This window comes from Lynx canadensis, chromosome C1 (genome assembly GCF_007474595.2).
Source record: "Lynx canadensis isolate LIC74 chromosome C1, mLynCan4.pri.v2, whole genome shotgun sequence".
In the NCBI taxonomy this organism is placed as follows: Eukaryota; Metazoa; Chordata; class Mammalia; order Carnivora; family Felidae; genus Lynx; species Lynx canadensis.
The window spans coordinates 102,140,083-102,164,572 of NC_044310.1; the positions used below are offsets into that span (position 1 = coordinate 102,140,083).

At 43.2% G+C, this 24,490-nt stretch overlaps 1 pseudogene; it reads right to left on the reverse strand.

The window, feature by feature from the left end:
* Positions 1 to 21,695: 21,695 nt before the first annotated feature.
* LOC115521943 lies at positions 21,696 to 23,116 on the reverse strand (annotated as a pseudogene).
* Between the last annotated feature and the right edge of the window lie 1,374 nt (positions 23,117 to 24,490).

A 24,490-nucleotide genomic window follows, 5' to 3' on the forward strand; every position in this document is an offset into this window, starting at 1 on the left:
CTTTTCTTTTCTTTATGTTTATTTATTTATTTTGAGAGAGACAGTGAAAGCTTGCACAACCAGGAGAGGGGCAGTGAGGGAGGGAGAGAAAGAAACCCAAGCCAGCTCTGCGTTGACAGAGTCCAGAGCAAGACTCGATCTCATGAACCATGAGGTCATGACCTTAGCTGAAATCAAGAATCAGATGCTTAACTGACTGAGCCACCAAGCTCCCCAAGACTCAGTCCTCTCTCAGTCAAGGAGCTCCGGGTCTAAGAACTGGATGAGAGGTCACACATTTCCACTATGGTGACTCAGTCAGCTCCAAACTAGAGTTTTTCTAATTATTATGTAAGTCAAACAGTTCTGTAGAAGGCTTCCCATCTATTTCACTCCTGGGGACCCCAGGATGATGAATCACTACCACATGTCCTCTCTTGTGCCTCCTCCCATCCCTCACTGTGACTCCACTCTTGGCTTTTCACTCCTCTTAGTCTATCAAATCTCAGGGAAACTCTCTTTGTCATATACCATTCTTACGCCAAATGTCCAGCCCACACTCAACCCTATTGTAGCGGAACATTCCTGTAAGTTACATAACAGAATAAAGCTCCTAGAACAGTCCCTGTATTGTCATGGTCATTGGTTTACACCGAAACCCAGATTTTCCATTTTCCAAATTCCAAACCCAAGGAAGACTGAGCGGTCAAATAAGGAATGCAAATATTGAGAATGTAGGTAGTTTACTGATTTTTGTCTTGTCTTGGAGAAGTGATTGTTATATGGAATGTGTATTTGATACAAATTGCTTGTTGCCATAGGAAAGTACAAAGTAAAATGGGTATCTCATGATGTGGGAATGGGTGTATTTTGTCCATAATTTTATAGCATTGTAGACTCAATTTAACATGTATGAGATGGCCTTCTCCTTTTAGGTTATTTGTTTGCAGTGAAAGACTTTTGTCCACTAGAGAACAGTGCTTTCTTATTCAGATCATTTAACTTTAAACTGTACCTGAATCTGCTGTGCCTGAAATCTAGATCCACCCACCTGTAAAACAAATTTGTCATTATGATAGAAAGAGTCTGGTTGGGGGTTGGGAGGTTGTTACTTATTACTTTATTGCTAATGAGCTTTTTGTTACCTTATTATGAATGAGCTGTGTGACCTCATTGGCTAGGTATCTCAACATTAGACCTCAGTTTATTCATCTATATTTTGTGGTAATTAGAATAGGTTATCTCTAAGAAGACTTCTAGATATGGAAATGTACAATTAAACTCCACAAATGTTTATTAAGTTCCTTTTTTTGTGAGTGGACCCATATAAGTTCTTAGGGATATACCCATGACTTAAAGAGACACATTCTTGCCTTTGTAAGACTTTCGGTCTACTGGGGAAGCAAAATGTTATCCTGGTGCGACCCAATTTTTCTGGCAAGCTTACCATGTAGTAACTAAAATGAGGCAGAACTCTTTCTTTTGATTCCACTTTTGCTTTTTTATTACACTTAAATTACCTGTGTGATGGGTGAACATGTCCTTACTGAGAATATTCCATTCACACAGAAATACTGGCATGACAAAGAAAAAGAAATGTAGTAATGTTGCCCCCTCTCCCAATAAACTCAAAGTACAGAGTGGCCCATTAGCAACCTTTGGTGCTCATCTTTTAAGTCTCTTTACTGTACATTTATATGGCAAATTTTCTTTTCCAGAAATATCTGCTTCTTGTGCAAATATGAATTGATTCATACTTTACAAATGATTGCATGACTTACCTTCTCATGGATAACCTCTGTAAATCTTTCAGATTTACCCCAGCAGATGTACCTGAGGTGTGCCACGCTTTAGTGTGCCTGCAAATCACCTGAAGGCTTGGTCACATGCAGGTTGCTGGGCTCTACTCCCCAGACTCTCTGATTCAAGTAGGTCTGGTGGGATAAGGCCCAAGACTTTGCACTGGTAACAAGTTCCCAGGTGGATGTCGATGGGGCCTTTCTGGGACCACAGTTGGAGTACCTTTGATGTACCCATCAACTCTGTTTCTTTAAACAGCAGGTATTCAGTAGCATGGAAGTACCATTTTTTATTTAATTATCAAGTCATGAATATTTAGGTTGTTTCCTTTTTTGTTTGGTTCTGGAAAAAGATGCTATGGGGAATGCCCTCATCCCTCACCTTTATGCACATGGCTGATATACACACAGACATTAACTCCTCGAAGTGTGGCTCTCTTTTGGATGTGTTAGTGAATGTTGACACGTAAATTTCCACTTAACATTAGATTGCTAAGAGCCATGCCCTGTAGGACACCACCATGGCTCATTCATTTGCACTGCTGTCTAGTATTCCATTGTGAGAACATAGCAAGCGGGTTCATCCACTCCCTCGCTTGTGAGCATCTGAGCGATTTCCAGCTTATTTCCTACCGTGAACTGTGCATGTCTCCTGATAAATATTCTGGGTGTGGGATTGCTCGGTGACAGGGTATATAAATAGTTAACTCTAAGATGTGATATGTTCTCAGTCACTATATTTGGAGGTCTCTTTGTTGCAGTGTCTTAGCCTTTATTGCCAACAATACACTGTTCAGTGTATCGTTTTTTTCAAATGTTGCTCACTTTTTTTCAACGTCACTCTTTGTCTACTGTGTCTTTTTCTTGTTTACTCCAAAGATGCTCTTCGTTGTCTACTAAATTCTTTGGGCCTGTTTCTGGACTTCCATTCTGATCTACTGATTTTTTTCAGTATTTTATTCCATAGGAAGATTACATTTATTTATCATCACTTTAAAATGTTTTCTTGGTATTGGGGCACCTGGCTGGCGCAGTTGGTTAAGCGTCTGACTTTGGCTCAGGTCATGTCCTCATGTTTTGTGAGTTCGAGCCCTGCACTGAGTTTGCTGTTGTCAGTGCAAAGCCTGCTTCAGATCTTCTGTCCCCTGCTCTCGCGTGCTCTATCTTTCAAAAATAAACATTACAAAAAGATGTTTTCTTGGTTTTGAATGAGTTGACATATGCATAAATACTTGGATTATTTTTGTACCTAAATGTTAAATAAGTGTTGACTCTTATTATTTTAATTATTTTGTAAATAATATACAGTAAGCTAGGCACCTTCAAACCTTTTCAGACAGTTCAGAGTTAATACTATTTATTTATTTATTGTTTTCTTATGCATTTAAAAAGTCAGCTTGCCTTGTTCTAAGTTTACAGGAAATCTTGTGGATGTGTCTATTGAAATTACAATAACTGGATATGGAAAGAAACCATATATGGAATATACACAAAAGGAAATGAGAAAATAATCTAAACTACAAAAAAAAAACATCTAAACATGAAGGAAGATACTAATGGAGGAAGTGGACAAAAAAAAAAAAAAAGCTACAAGGCACACAGAAAACAAATCACAACATGCCAAAAATAAATCCTTCCCTATTAGTAATTACTTTAAATGCAAATAAAGTACTCAATCAAAAGACATAGACTGGCAGATTGCATTTAAAATGAAGGATCCAGCTACCTACTGTCTAGAAGAGATTCAGTTTAGCTCTAAGGATACAGATAGGCTGAAAGTGATAGAGAAAAATATTCCATGCAAATATTAACCAAAAGAGAGCGGAGGTGGCTATACTAAACCCTGGATTCCCTGGCCCAGCAAGGCCGTTGATTTTGTTCAGCAGATGGGGGAAACCAGGGGCTGTGTTCTCTGTTCAAGTGTCACTGGAAGCTGCACTCTTGGGTGGGCTACATAGCTTTCTGTGTGTACTATATAATATGCTAAACCCAGCCTATGGTTTCCAGTGGGAAGAGAGCCCAGTGGGGACATCCAGTCCCCCTACCACTTTAGGTCACTTTGTGGGAGTCCCTGCTCAGGTCTTGCCCTATAGGGATCGCAGGGGAATCTTTAGGGCTCAACCACTAGAAATCTGTGCCAGAGAAGAGGGAGGGGCTTGCAAGAATCCGCACTGGGATCTTGACAGTTTGAATTCCAACCTGCAGCACTCAAGTAGTGGTCCCAACCAGCGGCTTTACTCACCTGTAGAACCAAGTCAGTGGTGCAGTCTGACCAGGGAACTTGGTGGAGGGCAGATCCACTGGATTCAGGCCCTTAAATGAGGGGTTTCACCAAACCTGGAGTCTGATCTACCCCAACCCAGACAGGGGAGCTGTCACAGCCCCACCTGCTCCGAAGTATGGCTTCTGGCCCCATCTGACCAGCAGGGCTGGTGTGAACATATGGAAGCTACATAGACCAGCCATGCTCAGGCTGAGAGGTGGGCAGGCAGAACTAATCACCCCCAAAATAAAGCCAGGATGGGCCATAGAGGGCTTCCCTACTGCACCCAGGCAACAGGAGTTAATTTATAGCTCCCCCCACTGCTGAGTATACCTCTTCTCCTTTCCAGACAGAAAGCTTGGAGTGGACCCTCCTGTCCTACCCAAGCATAGGAGCTGGGCCATAGCCCCACCTGCTTAGTGTGGCTCCTGGCCTATCTGGCCAGAGGGGCTGGCAGGACTGTCTGGAGGCTATGTAGTCCAGTGAGCTCAAGCCAAGAGTTGCACAGGCAGAGCTGATAGTGTGCAGATCAAAACCAGTGGACTTGTTTGACCAGGGAACCTAGGCAAAGATTGGCTTGAGTCAAGACCACAAACAAAAAAAGAGCCTTACCAGTCTTAGAGGTGGTTCTCCTGCTGCACCTAGGCAAGGAAACTGATTCATAGCCTCACTCATTGCTGAATACAGCCTTCAGCCTGCCTGATCAGGGAACCAAACCAGAATACACAGAAAGCTATGTAGCCCGTCCAAGAGGGCAGCTTCCAGTGACACTTGAATGGAGAACACAGCCCCTGGCTTCCCCTATCTGCTGAACAAAATCAGTGGCCTTGCTGGGCCAGGGAATTCAGGTCATACTCTTGCCTGATCTGGGCACTCAAACAAGCTATGCAGGCCCTGGGTCTCGTTCTGCTGCCTCACCAGGGCTGAGAAGTTAACTCATATTCCCACCTACTCCCGAGTATAGTACTCATTCCCAGCCATCTAGTAAACCTGACCAGAGAATCAAGGCCACCATTCTTTAGCCTTGCTGGGGCAGGGAAACAAGGAACAATCTCATCTAAATGTTCTCAGGCCAGCAGTACATCCCCCACGACCTGACATCAGAGCCTGGGCATTAACCTTGTCCCAAAATAGACCCTGATAGCAGGCCCCAAGGATGCTACCAGTAGACACGTCTGAATACCCAGAGTAAGCTGACTGCTGAAGAACTGTGTCTGCCCAAGCGAATCTGCAAAGTCTGAAAAAGGAGACCACTTACTCACATTAACAAATACCAACATAGGGACTCAAAGATCACTCACACTCAAAATCAGGTAAATAGGACACCATTTAGCTAACCCTAAAAACGGAGCTCTATGAAGTGTCAGTCAAGGAATTCAGAATAATCTTCTTAAAGGAGTTTAGTCGACGACGAGAACACACAGACACACAACTTTACAGAATTTGGAAAACAATACATGAACAAAATGAGAGCTTCAACAAAGACATAGAAATCACCTTTGAACAAAAAACAACCCTAGAAAGTCTACAGCTGAAAAATACAATGAAAAAAACCCAAGAATTCAGTAGAGAGCTTCAAAAATGGACTCGACTCACAGTAAGTGCAGAGGAAGACGGTACTCCATATGAGGCCGCTTTGTAATCATTGCTCAGATTTTCTTTGGAGGACCTTTGAGATAGCAGAAATTACCAAGACATGCCCTTAAAGTCACTACAGTCTGCACAGAAACATCCACTCAGTTTTTGGGCAGGGAGGGATAATGGAGTTTGTATGCTCTCTGTCATGGGTCAAACAGAAACTGTCTTTACAACTGGTATGATGCTTTTTAAAGGAAGATTTAAAGACTTCTTTAATTTGTGGTTTCAACCTGATTGTGGCTCTTTCTCTCTCTGTATTCTTGTAAGTTTATATATTCAAAATCTAGACTTATATTTTCCAGCTTTGATTTCTTTATTTTTTTAAAAAATTTTTTAAGGTTTATTCATTTTCGAGACACAGAGAGAGACAGAGCGTGAGCGGGGAGGGGCAGAGAGAGAGGGAGACACAGAACCCGAAGCAGGCTCCAGCTCTCGGCTGTCAGCACAGAGCCGGATGCGGGGCTCGAACCCATGGACTGCGAGATCATGTCCTGAGCCGAGTCGGCCGCTTAACCGATCGAGCCACTCAGGTGCCCCCAGCTTTGATTTCTTTGAAAGATGATCCTGTGGCCAAGAATAACTAACAATGTTTAGATATGCTCTACTTTTTGAAATAACTAAAAAAAGCAGATAAAATATGTGAAATGACTCTCTCCATGATACTGGACATCAGGCAAAGGAGAACAGTCATCCATGAGTCCCACTACTGTCCCAAACCTACTGCCTTAAGAGAGTTTTCAAGCCAGCCACAGGGAGGAAAAATGAATAGGAGCTCAGTGGACTCTTTTGAGTTGAGGAGATTGAGCTGACAGTTTAGGGAGGTCAAAGCAGGTATAATCCATAAGGCAGAGTCCTAGAAGGAGAGATCTACAAAGAGAAAATAATGAAAAATCCCAGAGGAATTACCTCTACTACTCAGTAGAGTACTGATTAACACATCCAGGTAAGAAAACTACCCAAAGGTCAAGATAAAATAGGATATTAGGGGACTAATAGGCCTATCTATTCCCAACAACCAGAGTGGAGCATCTTACAATTAACAGAAAATGGGGAAGAATACTCAGGAAGGTAGCTGGAAATAAAGCAGTAGACTGCTCATTGTTCTGGACCATTGAACAAATAATTAAATCAAGACCTGAAAGGATCAAATTGTTTCTAGGTAACTTACCAGAATCCTTGAACAAAACTCAAAATTTATAGCAGATAAAACTATTCAGCAACCAGAAAAGTAAATGCACCATTCAAATATACTTGACCGTTGACATTTGAAGAAGAAGGAAGATAGAACCAATAATGAGGAGGGGCCCCTGGGTGGCTCAGTCGGTTAAGCGTCCGACTTCGGCTCAGGTCATGATCTCACGGTCCGTGAGTTCCAGCCCCGCGTCGGGCTCTGTGCTGGCTGCTCAGAGCCTGGAGCCTGTTTCAGATTCTGTGTCTCCCTCTCTCTCTGACCCTCCCCCGTTCATGCTCTCTCTCTCTGTCTCAAAAATAAATAAACGTTAAAAAAAATTAAAAAAAAAAAGAACCAATAATGAGGATAGAAACCAATCATTTGAAACTGACCCAGACTGATACAGATGTCAGAATTAGCAGAGAAGGGCATTAAAACTGTTATTATAACTATATTCCATAAGTTCAAAAAGTTAAATACACAAATGGAAGGTATAAAAAAGACCTAAATCCAACTTTTAGGAATGAATACTACAGTATCTGAGATGGAAAATCCACCAGCTAAGCTTAATAGCAGATTAGACAATGCAGAAGAAAACTATTAGTGAATGTGAGGCCTAGCAAAAGATATCCAAAAGGAAACACTGAGAGAAAGCAAGTACAGGGAAAAAAGCATCAGTGAGCTGTGAGATAACTTCAGCTGGGCTAATACATGGATAATGAGAATCCACAAAGGGGTGGGGAGGACACAAAACCACTTAAAGAAATAATAGCTGAATACTGTCTAAGCATAATAAAAACTATAAATACACAGATCCAAGAATCTGAACATACTCAATCACTAGAAACATTAAAAATTTATACGAAGGAACATCATAATCAGACTACTAAAAATAATGATGAAGAGCACATTTTAAAAGCAGCCAAAGACATATCACCTACTAAGAAAAAAAAGAGGTGGTGGGGCGGGAAGATAATAAGAGATTTCTTGCTGAAAACAGTGCAAGCAATAAGATGATTGATATCTATACCTGGCACAACTCCTTTTTTAAAAAAAGGTGAAATAAAGATGTATTCACATATACAAAAGCTAGAATGATTTATTACCAGCAGATCTGCACTATAAGAATTTAAGGACAGTCTTTGGGCAGAAGGTAAATAATACCAGATAGATTTCTGGATCTATATGAAAGAGGAAAGAGCGCCATAAATGGTTACTAAATGGGCACATACATAGACTTCTTTTTATTTAAATATCTTTAAGAGATGACTGAACATTTAAATAATAATAACAATTTATTGTGAGGTTTATGGCATTTGTGAAAATAAAATGACCGCAGCAATAACATAAAGGCCGGGAGGGGAAATATGGAAGTACATTCGCCTAAGATTCTTGCACTGTGTATGCAGTGGCGTAACATCACTAGAAGGTAGATTTGATAAATAGTGGTAAGTGGAATTATAAAAAAAATAAAAAATACTCGCTTAATACAAAAGATGGAAGAAAAAGAAGGAAAAAAGGAACAGGCCAAAAACTAATAGCAACCTAATAGACTCAAACCTAGCTTTTTTTTTTTTTTCAACGTTTTTTATTTATTTTTGGGACAGAGAGAGACAGAGCATGAACGGGGGAGGGGCAGAGAGAGAGGGAGACACAGAATCGGAAACAGGCTCCAGGCTCCGAGCCATCAGCCCAGAGCCTGACGCGGGGCTCGAACTCACGGACCACGAGATCATGACCTGGCTAAAGTCGGACGCTTAACCGACTGCGCCACCCAGGCGCTCCAAACCTAGCTTTTTCAATAATCACATTAAATGTTAATGGTTAATGGTCAAGGGGCATCTGGGTGGCTCAGTCAGTTAAGCATCCGACTTCGGCTCAGGTCATGATCTCACAGTTCGTGGGTTTGAGCCCCACATCGGGCTCTGTGCTGACAGCTCAGAGCCTGGAGCCTGCTTCAGATTCTGTGTCTCCCTCTCTCTCTGTCCCTACCCCACTCATGCTCTGTCTCTCTCTCTCTCAAACATGAACCAACACTGAAAAAAAATTTTTTTTAAATAAATGTTAATGGTCAAAACACATTAATTAAAAGGCAGAGATCGTCAGACTTGATTTTTTAAAATCCTCAACTATATGTTGCCTACAAGGAAAGCACTTTAAATATGGAGATACTAATATATTAAAATAAAGGGGTGGAGAAAGATATGCTGTTTGAACAATAGTCAGAAGGAAGTTGGAGTAGCTTTATTAATATCAACTATAATAGATTTCAGAGCAAGATCTATCACTAGAATAAGATAGTCATTTCATATTAATAAAGAGGTGAGTTCATCAAAAGGACATAATAATCGCACAAGTTTCCACACCTGAGGGCAGCTTCAAAGCACATGATGCAAACTGATATAGAGAAATAGACAAATTCACATCTAGAACAAGCAGACAGAATACAGCAAGGATACAGTAGCCTTGAACAACACGTTCAACAAACTTTACCTGATTAACGTTTATAGAATACTCCACCCAGCAACAGCACAGTCTTCTTAAGACCACACATATATGATGCTTCTTGTAATACTGTCATTACTTCTTGTTATACTGTCATTAATCTTGAACAGATTATTTAACCTCACTGTGCTTTAATTTCTCTGTTGGAAAGGGGGATAACAATAACACATACCACACAGAGTTATTTTCAGGAGTGAAAATACCTAAATACACATGAAGCATTTAGAACATTGCTTAGTGCAGTGCGAGCTCTCGATATGGTAGCCATCATTAGCAGTGTTGCAGCTATAATAAATGCCCTCGCTTTTGCAGGATGTTTCCTGGTGATGGCCGAGCCTGAAAAATGTTAGAATTATGATCATCACAAGGTCAGGGTTTTCTTGTTCTCCTCTGAGTAAAAACAGTCCCCCCAAAGTCCAAGGGGACAACTCTTTACAGCGAACTTCCTGCAACTTCCTCCGTTAGAAAAACAAAGTGGCTGAGAAAAGAGGGTCTGGTGAGCCTGCAGGGGTTCTAGGGGAGGGAGGAGCACAGGGGCGAGGCAAGACAACAGCAGGAAGGCTTGACCTAGAGCAGCCGGTGAACTCTTGGGCTGACACAGGTCTGGGAGGCGTGAGATCCTCCCTGGGCTTGAGAGGCGGGCACTGACTCTTCCAAAGCTGCTGCTCAGACCTCCTCTCCTCCCACCCTCAGCACTGGGCAAAGGGGAGAGAATATTTGGAGGCAGATATGGGGGTACATGGTGGAAGGCGTTCCTCACTTCTGCTCTACTTACGGGTGTAACAAACTTAGGGCCACCCATTCACAAAAGACCTGCTCCTGCAAGAAAAAGCCCAAAGCACTGAACTTTGTTGAAAGTCTTGCCCCCAGGATGCTGCCAGTGTTTCTCATCATTTATAGACTGGGGTGAAATGCAAGAGTTATGGCAGACTAGTGTCCTTCACCCAGCTGAGATTGCCCCAAACGCCCGTCAGAGACCATACATCTACAAAGCCGCGGGAACCCATAAAATGACCACGACAGGGGAAAATAATTACCTGAGGGACACCCCTTATAAAGTATCGCTTTCTATTTCTTTAAAACGTGGTAGTCAATTTCTAAAATCTATCAGTCAGCATGGGGCCCTCGTACAGAGCCCTCACTGAGCACGTTGAGAGAGGCAGAGAGAATGGCAGACGATCGCTTTGTTTACCGTGATTCTGAGTGACAGAGGACTCTACTGTGAAAACCAGTGTAATCCTGTGAAAACAATATTCAGAGCTCTAGTGTTCAGAAAACACTGGGGCAGACTTTTCAGGATATCCAAGACTTGATCACAAATGAAGGAGCAGGTGAATACCAAAAAAGCAAAAAGCACTGATGCATTTCCCAAACAAGAACATCGTTTATTTGCTGATCCAAACTTGAAGGAAAATTATGTAAAAAAGGAGCTGGAAGGAGAACAAAGTGCTGTCTGGCTACATGAATAAGTCTGTTGAGTGTGTTGTAAAATGACTGTGGATTGCCTGATTACCTGTTTGGGTTCTTGACATTTTTCGCCTTGGATTATTGAGCTCTAGTGGTAACTGGTGCTGTTTCTCCCTGTCTGGGTATTAAACATTCTCCTATCACTCTCCTGAAAAACACAACGATCACGGAGAGAGCTAAGAAAATAAGGCGTGTTAACATAATGGACACAATCTGAACTGGGGCGGACACCTCCTCTCCCAGCGCTCTCGCTGGCCCGCTGTCTGTGCTTCCTCCATACCCTGTCTCCCCACAGAAGGGAGGGGCCCAGCCATAAAGGCAGTGGCAGTTTTTTTTATTGTTGCAAGTGCCTCGGTGGTTGCACTTCTCAGGCTGACAGTCAAACTCAAAGACTGAGCTAGGCATACAAGTACCGTTCATACATATTCGGCCCACGCTACACGGGGTACCATCATTTACTACACCTATGTTGGGTATTCCCATGGGCATCATGGATTTCTGGTAGCCTGTCCCCCAGCAAATGAGGCTTTCATCTCGCAGGTAAGTAGAGATACTAGTAGTATGATCTGGCAGATCAGGGACAATTTCGACATTTATATACACATTGCACTTTGTGCAATGCCACACATTGCATTTTGCGCGGTACAAGTTTTATAGGCATTGACTCCCACAATCCCACAGTTCCCATACTGGTCACCCATCATATTAACTACTTCATAGCACTGATTGGGAGCCTCCTTGGCACCAGGTCCAAAAATGCTTTGGCACTGCCTGTGTCTGGAATGGCACCCCTTCCCTGTAACATTGGGACTCATGCTTGCAAGGGCTTCCATCCTGCTTCTACGTGTCTTCTGGGCAGTAAGCGGAGATGCCACTGCAGTACTCCAGAAGGTCACAATCATTTTCGTTCTTCCGACAAGTGTACCCAAGTGGATGAAACTGGCAATCAGGACAGCAAAGTCCGGCGCTACAGCTGGCACCAGGTGTGAGTTTACAATCTGATTTGCAACACCTGTCATTCCTGCAGTCCTCTATTGAGCCCCAATCACATTCTTCATCCTCTTCCACAATTCTGTTCCTGCATCTGGTAATCACGTAACCCAGTCCCGGGGTATTAGACAGTCGCCGTTTGAATGTATGTAACTATGATAATTGATGTAACTACAATTACTAAACCTGTCAATCCCAGTGCCCAGGATACAAGTTTTCTTACCCTTACAACGACAGTCTTTTGTATCATGTTGCATTCCAATACCATGGCCTGGTTCATGCGCAGACCATCGGCTGGCTTCAAGGATATTTAGATTCCTAAAACTACTGACTGATCCACTAGAGTTCGATGAACATGCACCTCCGATATAGGCCCACCCAAGAGAATGAATAAAAGCAGATGTGACAAACAAATGTGTCCAATCTGCTGGAATTTGAGGAGAGACGTGTATTCTAAGATATTTTGAAAACGCTTCTAGAATTTGGCTTGTGTTCATTTGGCGAATATTTATTCTATCTCCACTGGTCCATATTTCGATACCGTTTAGATGTACCCTCACACTGACATCCCTAAACAAGGCATCCATAATCCCAGCCAAAAGAATGGCATCATGTACAATTTGAGTAGCATTGGATTGCAAAAAAATATATCTACTGTGATCAAAGACCATGACTGTTTCCACATACCTCTGATGGGACTAGGATTCAGCAAAGTCCCTAAGCCTAGCCATATTCTCACCCTGGGCCATCTGTTTTTCTAGTTCGTCATTAGTTAAGCCACAGGCCTGATTCTGAAATGTGTTCTCTTTCTTCAGGAGATACATGACATGTTCAAAACTGGAAGAGGCTTTGAGGGGCTCGATTTGGTGACGTTCGTCATAAATTTTCAGTATGCCTCGGAGACCCCCAGTGCACGTACTGAAAGTAGCTTCGGAATCCTGATTTCCTTCGATCAAGCCTATATAGTAGCAATCCCTGGGTATGTAAGGGTGATCCTCCAGGAGCTTCCCCTGTTCCGTGAAGGAGAAAACCTTCAGATTTCGGGGCAACAGAAGCCTCCGGGGCCACAAGTGGAGGACGTACTTCTTGCCTTTAACCTGCAGGAGGTAGGACACTTGCTTCACCGGGCCTTGCTGCCCTCCCCGGAAGCTCAGCTGCTTGGGAATGATGATTTCATACGACTCAAATCCCCACTCAGGGTGAAAAATTAAATCCTCGCCAAGAGCCTCAGCCAGGAGCCCCACGAGGACTAGCACCGGGAGCGAGCAGCCTGGGGAGCGTAAGGTCCTCGCTGACCTCATAGCAGCCCCAGGGAGTCAGTCCCGACGGCCGGCCTGCGAGTCAGGTTCCAGGGGCGGCCGCTAGGGGCGTGAGAGCTCACAGCGCGGAGCTCCCGCGGCAGGAGCAGGCGCGGCGGGATCTCCGGCTTCCCGGGCTCGGTCGGGTCTGTTGACATTCCCAGAGAGTCTCCAGTTAGGTTTTCCGGGCGGTGCCGCCGTTGGGCGCGCCCGGGAGGACGGAGGGAAAGGTGCGCGAGGAGAAAACTGGGAAAGAGGGGCGACCGGCACGAGGGGTGGGGAAGGGCCGAGCACAGCTTGGGGAAAGGAGAAGGAATAGAGAAATAGGAACAAAAGAGATCTTGTTAAAGGGTCACTACGTCCTGCGCCATGTCGCTCGTTTCCAGACGCCCTAGGACACATCTGGTATTTTCCATCGGAGGGAATCTGATGTTTTCTAGGCCACTGTGCGCGCCTCACAGTCACGCCATTCCCAGTTTCCGCTGCGTTCGCTTGCGCAGCAGAACCTCAGGGTAGGGTCTGATCCCCGCCCCCACGCGGGGCACCCAGCGCCGGGCTGCAGGCCAGAAAAAGTTTCCAGGTGGCTCTTTTTGTCGTGTGTCCTTGGGACCCGGGGACTAGCGGGATTGGGGGTGGGGGGTGGGGAGAGGTGTGAGGGAGTGGAAGAATCTAGGAAGAGAAAAACACTTGCGAGAGCAGATCCCCCAGAGTTCTCCGAGAAAGGCAAATAGGTGGTTCTGTTTGTAGTATGCGTGCAGGGGGAGGGAGGAGACCAAAAAGGGCCACGGATGGAGAGGATCCCGGAACGACTGACGATACCAAATTTTGATGAGGGCGTAGAAGGGTAACTGCAGAAATCATTTAATAGGCTAAACCACGTTAGAAAGCTGGTTAGCAGTATCTCATATGTTTGAAAACATGCAGACCATATGATGGAGCAATTCCACTCCTAGATGGATACCCTACAGAAATGTGTGCATAAATTCACCAGGGTATTTGGAAGCAGCAATATTCCCCAAATTGGAAACAATTCAAATTTCCGTCGGGGTAACCGCGGTAACGGACATGCACTGTTGGTAAAATAAATCAAGGAAATAATTACCAGAGCTGTGATGACGACCGTCACCCTAAGACTAGGGTGAACAGAAGGGGCTGTATTCAGGAGTGGATGAGGGAGGGGCCGGTGTGGTTCAGGTAGCTTCTAGAGTGCTAGCCTGTTGGTAGCGTATGTCTTGACCACTGGGGTTTGCTGTACATATTTGTTAAACCGTGCCTAAACATTTATGCTTATTTCTGTGTATATTTCACAATGAAAACAATGTTTTAATAATGTAGAAATTTGTGTCTACTTTCCGAGATGAAACAAACATGCTTTGGGATCCTTAATCTTTAGGCTGACAGATTAGCTTGGAGTCATAAAGATACTGTTGAAAGGATAGTGCCAGTAGATTAAATATGACCAATATATTTTTTTAACTTACATCGTAAGATTTTATATCACTGATGTATTTTGTCCCTTCCTATGTTTTTTTTTTTTTTAAAGAATATCCCCAAGGTTTTGAGAGGGCCATCATTCATTCATAATGTCCCTTTTGGAAGAGAATTATTAAGAGAAAATTTTATAGATAAAGAGCTTCTGACTTGGAATTAACATAAAACTAAGCACAACACAGAGCAATGTTTATTTCTCTACAAAAGTTACTTTTTGTATCAGTCTGGGTTCAGTCAGGAGAAAGAATCCCTATCAGAGGTGAAGAGGGAAACGTAATATAGAGAATGATTAATCTCAACAGGGAATTGGAGGAATAAGAGATTTGCTGGTAAACTGCAAAGGGAATTCTAAAGAATATTGGAATTGTGGCTATAATACTTAATACGACAGACATGCAGAAATATAATGAGATATGGTCTAAAATAAAATATAATATGTATATTATATAATGTAGTATACGTACCAACCCTAGGGGTGAAACAGGCCACCCGGGAGGAGCTATCCTCCTCCTAGGGCTGAGATCAGATATTGTCAGATGCCACAGCCTTGGACACTGAATGGCAGAGAAGTCAGTGTGGTGTCAGAGTGATCCACTCTGGTGGATCTTGCCAGAAATCCAACCTCTAATGTACCGGGGAAGCTGTTCACAGGAAGGTGTCTCACTCAGGCACTCTAGGGCACTTGGGGAAAGCTGTTCAAGAAAAGGCATCTCACTGGGCACTCGAATACACTCTGCTACAAAACCATCTGGGAACAGAGGCTGCCTGGCATTGCCACCGGCTGCTGGCTGCCTCTGGCTGCCATACACTGCAGATGCTGGGTGCTGGAGAAGCTGCCTGCACTTTAGGAGCCTGGCACTTGGGAAGCTACTTACACTAAGGCTGGGGGTGGGGAGGGAAGAGAGGGTGACGCCAGAAGGAAGCCTGGAACCAGGAAGGAAAACCTCTTACTCCTCCTAGAAGATCTCTCCAGCACCCTCTACTGATAGAGCTAAACAGTGCCAGCTGGCAAAGCAAACATACTTAGAGGACCAAGACCCATTTTGGCAGAGTTGGCAGTGAGGATGATTTCAGAGCTAAGAGGCGATGAACTGAAAATCAGCAAGTCTGCTCTAAGGAATCAGATCTGCCAGTCGGGAGAGGCAAGATTACAGAATTCTAGTCAGCATTCGCTTCGCTGTCACACAGGTGTCTGAGGCTGGGACAAGGAATGAGGGCTACCTCCTTACAGGGTGATTCTGAGGCACAGAGGGAATTGCTCGAGCCATTTTTTCTCTCCAGGGTTCTCTATGAGGTTAACAGAGGCCTCTAAATCCATAGTCCCCAACATCCCAGTTTTTCTCAGCTGACTTGGCTTCATAGACTCCTGTATCCCACAGCCAGAATGCATCTGATTTCTTTTACCATTTGGTTGGAGCCAATAATCACTAACAGGAAATGATTGTTTGTTTGTTTGTTTGTTTTTAACAACTCTCTCGTCCTGTTTAATGGCAACAGGTTCTAATAGTTTATATTTCTTCTTGGACTGTTTATGAAATGGTCTATAAGTAATGACTTTCCAGTGTTCCTGGCCAGAACTAAGGACTTCCAGACCGAGTTGAATAGAACATGTGAGAGCTGGCATCTGCGGTAGACCTAACCTCAAAGGTAACAAATCTGTAAATCCATCATTAAATGTGATAGCTTCAGGTTGTAGTAGATACCTTTTGTTAGTTTTAGGAAGTTCCTCTTGGTTTCTAATTTGATGTTATCTTTTATAATTCCTGCCATGAAGATTTGATTTTAGGGGCGCCTGGGTGGCTCAGTAGGTTGAGCATCCGACTTCGGCTCAGGTCATGATCTCGCAAGTCGGTGAGTTCGAGCCCCGCGGCGAGCTCTGTGCTGACAGCTCAGAGCCTGGAGCCTGCTTCAGATTCTGTGTCTCCCTCTCTCTCTGCCCCTCCTCTGCTCATGCTCTGTTTCTCTCTGTCTCTCAAAAATGAATAAATGTTAAAAAAAAATTTTTTTTTAAGATTAATTTGACCAAACACTTTATTTAGTCTATTGAAATGGTTGCACAAGTTGTCTTCTGGATGTGGTGACATCTATTAATTAATGTTAACCATCCTTTCTTTCCTGAGGAAAAAAAATTCTTAGTCTTGATGGCTTTATATATTATTTACTGCTTGTTTCAGTTTGGTAATAGTTGATTTATAATTTTTGCACTTATGTTTATAGGTAAGATAGTTCTATAATTTTCCTTACTTGTATCATCTTTGTAGGGCTTTACCATCAAAGTAATAGATTCACAAAATGAGCTGAGGAGTATTTTATTTTTAATTCTCTGGAAGGTTTATGATAAGGACTATCTGTGCTTTTAAAGTTCAGTAGAAAAAAAAAGGTTCAATACATATTACCCATTATAGAACCTAGGCCTCATTTTTCCCCAAATATATTAGAATAAATTTGTTTATAGTCCTGATTTTTAACCTGCCGTGTCAGCCCCAAATCCTTTATCTCCCTAGTACTGTTAATTGTGCTTTCTTTATATTCTTGATTCTTGCCAGAGAGTATTCTATGTCTTTCAGCAAAGCAGATTTTAGTTAATTTAATTATCTCTATTACTTTTTTTTTTCCAGTTAGCTCATTAACTTTTGTTTGTCTTATTTCCTACCTTCTATTTCTTTAGATTTAGATTATAGTTCTTTGTCTACTTTCTTGAATAAAATGCTTAGATTATTGATTCAGCCTTTCTGCTGTCCTATAAGTATTTAGGCTGAAGTTTCTCTATTTAAAGCTTTAGTTGCTTTCCATAGTTTTTTTAATTGGTATTTCAAAAGTAGTGGTACTATTTGATAAATATTTTTATGCAGTTTCTAAATATCTTCTAACTTATATTTGTATTAATTTTTCATACACATAGGGCTGTTGGTTACAGTTTTATTTTCCTTCTTTTTTTAATTAAAAAAATCTTTTTTATTTGAGAACACAAGCAGCAGCGAGGGGCAGAGAGAGAGGAAGAGAGAATCCCAAGCAGGCTCCATGCTCAGCATGGAGCCCAACACAGCGCTTGATCCCACAACCCTTGGGTCATGACCTGAGTCAAAACCAAGGCTCAGACACTCAACCAGCTGAGCCACCCAGGAGCTCCTATTTTGTTTCTAGTTTGAAACTATTGTGTTCAGAGATAACTGTCTATATAATACTGATTCTTTGAAACTCTGAGACCTTGACATGGCTTCACCTGTGTTTAATTTTTGTGAATGTTCCAGATATTCTTAAAATAAATTCATGGACTCCCACTGTCACAGTCCGCACTCTGTGTATAACAGGGTGTTAAAATGGGATTCCCTCTGTCTTGGAGAGACACAGGCCTCTGTTGATGTCTGTCAGTCTAAGGCCATCAGGGGCAAGCCTGGGAATCAACCAAAGATGGATTTATCACTGCTCTTTGCTGCAGGGAAAACTGCACACAGGCGGGAAATGTGGGTGTGTCAGGAAGTGGGTGGGTTTACTATAGATTTGGACTTGTGTTAGGTGTTAGGACTTGTGTTAGGTGATACTGAGATGGGTTGAAAGAATTGAGTATCTTCGTGAATTTTGTCCCAGTTGCGGGCATGACCAGATAGAGTTATGATTTTTACCTAGCAGGTGGAAGAATAGAGCAGAGCTAAAACTGCAACTTATAAAGAGGCAGTGGTCATTCAAGTTTTCAGGAGTCCTGGATGTTTGGTAATATTTGCAGTTAGTAATTTTTAAAAGGTTATTGATATGTGTGTGTGTGTGTGTGTGTGTGTGTGTGTGTTTGCTACTGTAGATGTGATCTTCTCTTCCATTTCATCCCTCAGTCGGTTTTGTTGATAACAGAGGTTTTTCTTTTTTTAAAAAATTGTTTAATGTTTATTCTTTTTTTGAGAGAGTGCGTGCATGAGTTGGGGAGGGACAGAGAGAGATGGAGAGACAGAGACCGAAGCAGGTTCCTACTGTCAGCACAGAGCCTGATGTGGGGCTCAAACCCACGAACCACAAGATCATGACCTGAGCCAAAGTCCGACGCTTAACTGACTGAGCCACCCAGGCGCCCCATAACAGAGGTTTTTCTGTGAACTAAATTTACATCGTTTGACTTACTGAATTCCTAATGGTTTAGTTTTTCAGTAAGTTGTCTTATTAACCTCAGGTGTAGATAGCTTCTCTTCCTCCTTTCCAATTCTTATATGTAAAACCCCATAATAACCACAGATTCTGATATAACAGGATTGGTGATTGGTGTCCAGCCTCTGCCAGGTCCATGTTCTTAAACCTCTGGGAGTACAGAGAGAGTGGTTATGCGTGCATTTAGCTGACCCAAAGTTTCTGTAGTAGGCATATGAAGCAGAGGATGACTTGCAGTGATGTTCTTACAAATCCCAGCCAGACTACAGAACCTAGAATCAACCTCAAACATACTTGTGCTGAGGCAGACAAGTGCCACCAGATAGTGCCAAATGGCAGCCAGGACCCTGACGGAGATGGCTTATCCAGCTAGCCAATAGCTGGTTCACCTCACTCACATAGTGAGGTTTGCAACTATGCAATCCCACATTTTATACAATTGCACTGAAAATATATTTCCTTCGTGGGTTAAGTATTGCAAATAATGTTTTTAAGAATAAAATAATCCCCATGAACCAAAGTTATGAAAACAAGTAACTGGGAAAGGAAGGAGGGAGGAAGAAAGGGAGGGGAGTGAAAGGAAAGGGAAATACAGGAGTCTTTGCTATATGTATCTTGTCATCTTTAAGCATCTGAAACAAATATAAAAATTAACATTTTATAATATAAAACTATATATAATTATATGCTATAACTTTTATATTAGGTGTTTATACATTTCTGTCAGTTATTATACATTTTATTGAAGTACAATTTACCTAAGTAAAATGCACAAATCTTAAGCATATTCTAAACAAAATTTTACATATGTATACGTTCATGTGATCACCACCCAAGTCAAGATGTTTTAAGACTCCAGAAAGATTTTTCTTGCCCTCTTCTCAGTCAAGACCCTTCTCCCAGAAAAATATTCACTCTTCTGATCCCCATTTGCCACTGGTTTATTTTTCGTGAAATTCTATAATGGAATCATACAGAATGTATTCTTTTGTCTGGCTTAATTTCCTCAACATTATGTCAGCAACAATTCTCCATATTGTTGCATGGTTTTCTTTTTAAAAATTTCTGTGTAGTATTCCATTGAAAGGAGGTACCATAATTTGTCCATCCTACTGCTGATGCTCGTCTTAATTTTGGGTGCTCAAAGCCAAGGTGGTGAAGAAACACACCAGTAGATCAGGAAAATAAGTCAGGATTACCAATACATAATTCCTTTTACTTTGTGTTTCCTGCTTTGATACATCAATAGCAGGCTGCCAGTAGAACTTTCTTAGAAACGTTAGAGCTGTAGGGAGAATGTTTTGGATAAGGATGTGTTCTCACCTGCAGGTACTCTCTTCCTTTCTCTACCAACTTCCCCACCCCAGAAAGCTGACATGTATCAATGGATCAAATTCAACAGCCTCCTGTATTTTCAGACTTCCATTTGGCTCCAGCAGATAGAAAGTCTGGGTGGTGGGGCACCTGGGTGGCTCAGTCAGTTGGGTGTCCAATTCTTGTTTTTGGTTCAGGCTGTAATCTCACAGTCATGGAATCGAGCCCTGGGTCAGGCTCTGTGCTGGGCATGGAGCCCCTTAGGGCTTGCTCTCTCTCTCTCTCTGCCCCCACCCCACTTGTGCACTCTTGAGAGAGGGAGAGGGAGGAAGGAGGGAAGGAAGGAAGGAGGGAAGAAAGGAAGGAAAGAAGGAAGGAGGGAAGAAAGGAGGGAAGAAGGGAAAGAAGGAAGGAGGGAAAGAAGGAAAGAGGGAAGGAAGGAAAGAAAGAAGGAAGGAGGGAAAGAAGGAAGGAAGGAGGAAGAAGAAGGAAGGAGAAAAAAAAGGAAGGAAGGAAGGAAGGAAGGGAGGAAGGGAGGGAGGAAGGAGGGAAGGAAAGGAGAGAGGGAGGGAGAGAGGGAAGGAAGGGAGGGAGGAAACGAAGGAAGGGATGAAGGAAGGGAGGGAAGGAGGAAATGAAGGAAGGGAGGGAGGAAGGAGGAAAGGAAGGGAGGGAGGAAAGGAAAGAAGGAAGGAAGGGAGGGAGGGAGGAAAGGAAGGAAGAGAGAAAGGAAGGGAAGAAGGGAGGGAGGGAAGGAAGGGAGGGAGGGAGGAAACAAAGGAAGGGATGAAGGAAAGGAGGGAAGGAGGAAATGAAGGAAGGGAGGGAGGAAGGAAGTGAGGGAGGAAGGAGGAAAGGGAGGGAGGAAGGAGGAAAGGAAGGGAGGAAGGAGGAAAGGAAGGGAGGGAGGGAGGAAAGGAAAGAAGGAAGTAAGGGAGGGAGGGAGGAAAGGAAGGAAGGGAGGAAGGAAGGGAGGGAGGGAGGGAGAAAAGGAAGGAAGGTAGGAAGGAAAGGAGGAAGGAAGGGAGGGAAGGAGGGAGGGAGGAAGGAAGGTAGGAAGGGAGGGAGGAAGGGAGGGAGGGAAGGAAGGGAGGAAGGAAGTCTGGGCAGAAATGGGGTGGGGAATGAGGTCAGAGTACTCATTCCCTGGCGTCCTTGTTGTCAAGGAGCCTTGGGGCTCACTGACTCCATAACTGAAGCATAGCTCTTCTTGAGGTAACTTGCTCTACACTCTTTCCAGGTTCTGGTAGCCTCCTCTGGTCTCATCCCTTTGTATCCAGCAGTCATAGCTCTGCTGGGACTAGCCAGTGCTTTCTGCACCGCTCCTTAGAGTTCCCCTACACCTCACACATGCACACTTCCTCAGTAGTCCTTTTGTAAATAAGCCCCTCTTGAGTTATCCTCATTTGAGTTTGCTCCCACTTGGCAGGCAGACTTGACTGCTGTCATTGTTCTCGACGTGTTTTGCTAAGCCTAAGGCAAAGAAAGAAAAGTTGTATTTTCTCTGTTTGACACATTCACATGCCTACACTTCCTCACCTACTCACATACTTCGCATGCACCCTCTCCCTCTTCAGGACTTTTGCAAGCACCTGATTCACATTTCATGTTTATTTTTATTTATGATTTTTTATTTTTTTATGGTGAAAACTTTTATATTTAGATTTAGCCAGCTGGACTCAGTTTAGATGATCCCAATTTTGTTGGCAACATCCAAAGCATCATAGTCGGGAGCCAATCAAACATATGCTTTCTTTCCTCCATCGGGCCTGATCAGAGTGTTGACCTTGGCCATGTCAATGTCATAGAGCTTCTTCACAGCCTGTTTGATCTGGTGCTTATTGGCCTTGGCATCCACAATGAACCCAAGTGTGTTGTTGTCTTCTGTTCTTTTCATGGCTGACTCCGCAGTCAGGGGGAACTTGATGATGGCATAGTGGTAAAGCTTGTTTCTCGGAGAGGCACTCTTTTGAGGATATTTGGGCTGCCTTCGGAGATGCAGTACCTTGGGCCGTCAGAATGTAGGTGATGTGCGGATCTTTTTTTTTATGACTATGGATGCCTTTCAGCACTACTTTCTTGGCCTTCAAAGCTTTGGCTTTGGCTTTGGGAGGGGCAGGGGCTTCCTTTTTCACCTTTGGCGCCATCTTCGTGAAAGGGGTCATTTCATTTTTAAAATACGGTCAGGCAGATGAGGAGATCGAGCCCTGCTGGCCCAGGGCAGTGTGTATTGGGAGAGCTTGCAGAAGCAGAGGCAGTAAAGGAGCTCAGTTCTCCCATTGCCCATCACATCCTGGACTGTGTGCAGGCATTAAGGATGGTTGTTGTATTCGTCATGCTCTGAAAGGGGAACTCAGCCCCCTCTCCTTGGGCTATGAGGCTTCTTAGCTGTGGGACTGAGGGAAGCACCAGTCTCACCCCTGGCCTGACTGTGGCCTGGTGTCCAAGTCTACTGTCCCAGCTGTGTGATGTGGCAGGCCTTGGCCTCCAGCCCTGCCCTCCCTCTTTGGAGATATAGTTGGGAGAGCCCTGGATCCCCCCGCCACAATCAAGGGTGAGGTTTCTAGGCTTGCGATTGCAGTGGTAGGATGTGGAGAGCAAGCTAGTGGCCTGCAGCTCAGATCCAGAAAGCAGGTTTCCAGCAAGTTAGCTCCTAAATAGTCTGAAGAGACCAGTCCAGCTCTGAGATGCCAGCCTGCAGAGGACCAGACTTAGGCAAATCATTCCTTAGCTCTCAAGTTCATTTTCCTGTTATGCCATTACAAAGCCTAACATGAAGACTCAAATGTTTTATATGAAATTAGAAAGCTGTCAGGCTAACCAATATGTGCTGTCAGTTGTGTTAAAATATATTTGTGCAGGTTTTGAATAAACCTCCTTCATCTATTCAATTGAAGCATATCCTAAGATTTCCAGTCATTTAAGCAAGTATTTCTAACATTTAGAATTATATATGTATGATTCAAAGTTTCTGCAAAGTTTCTGCACCCAAGCAGGGGTGCCTGGGTGGCTGTCCGTTAAGCATCTGACTTCAGCTCAGGTCATGATCTCGCGGTTCATGAGGTTGGGCCTTGCCTTGGGCTCTGTGCTGACAGGTCAGAGCCTGGAGACTGCTTTGGATTCTGTGTCTCCCTCTCCCTCTCTCTCTCAAAAAGAAAGAAACTTGAAAAAAAAAAAAAAGTTCTGCAAAACTAACAGAATATGGAAATAAACTCAATGCTGAAGTTGACACAAGACTGGTCATGACATAAGCATCACCAATGTCAAATATTTGTGTTCAAACGTCTCCCTGATGGACTTTCACAAGTAAATGTATAAAGGAACTTGGTAACATATTTATAGGCAAAATACTACTTTAGAATTGTATAAAGTTCTGTGGGAGATGCAGGAGAGAAGCATCCAAGGAAGAGACTTCAAAGGGAAGGGCTGGAGAAGGTGCAAGGCCTTAGGACATGTTTACACAGCTGAATGAGGCTGCGGCTGGTAAGGGACACCTAGAGCCATTAACATAGTCCAGGGCTGGATCCTCCTTCACACCTGACCCTTCCTAGTGTTACAGAAACCAATTAACTCGAAATTCAACCTTGAAAAGCTAAACCATTAGATTGATTAACACACTTGCTTAGCTGACTTTATGCACATAGTCTTTAGCAATTGTCCTAATAAAAAGAAGCTTCATTCTGGAGTCAGGGCCTCATTCCGACTCAAGTATGAGGACCTTCACTTAACCGCATTTTGTTTGCGGACTCTTCTTTTGCGACTCCGGCCATACTCCCTGCAACAAAGTTCTATACAAATTTAATTTGAGGAATAATATTGAAAACTAATGGTTTAGGTAACAGCACTATCAATATTATCAGTTACATCCCACTTTTCAATTCTGGCCTTGGCAAACACTCCCCATTTCCACTGGAAGGTACCTTGTCCTCAGTAAGTGTCTGTTTGCCACTAACTACTGCACAGAAGAGTGACTGTCTTGTGGTGTTTCCTATTTGACAGAAGTTTTTCCTCAAAAGCAGTTATTTGCAATCTGCTTGGGAGAATGAAAAAAAAGAAGCCTAGTGCTTGGCTTTGTGGGATTCAGAATGAAGAGAAAATTATTTCATTCTCAGCCTATCATGACATCACAAGGGAGGTCACTGCAAGACCAGGGACGCTGGAATGGAAAATAAAAACTGCAATGTCACAGAGCTTGACATGTAATCTTTTTTTATTTTGTGATAAAAATGCTTTCATATAAATTTCATCTTAACTACTTTAGAATGAAAATTTGAAAAGTAAAAACAGTTTGCATTTTCCTTACTATGTATAGTTAGGAATATGCAGTCATTTTTCTGGTTACTGGGTTTCTCATACAAACATATAGTATCACTTTTAAGAGAAATGTACACAAGGAAGGAGCCGTAGTACCAGTTACAAGTGGGAGCGTCAGGTCATATAG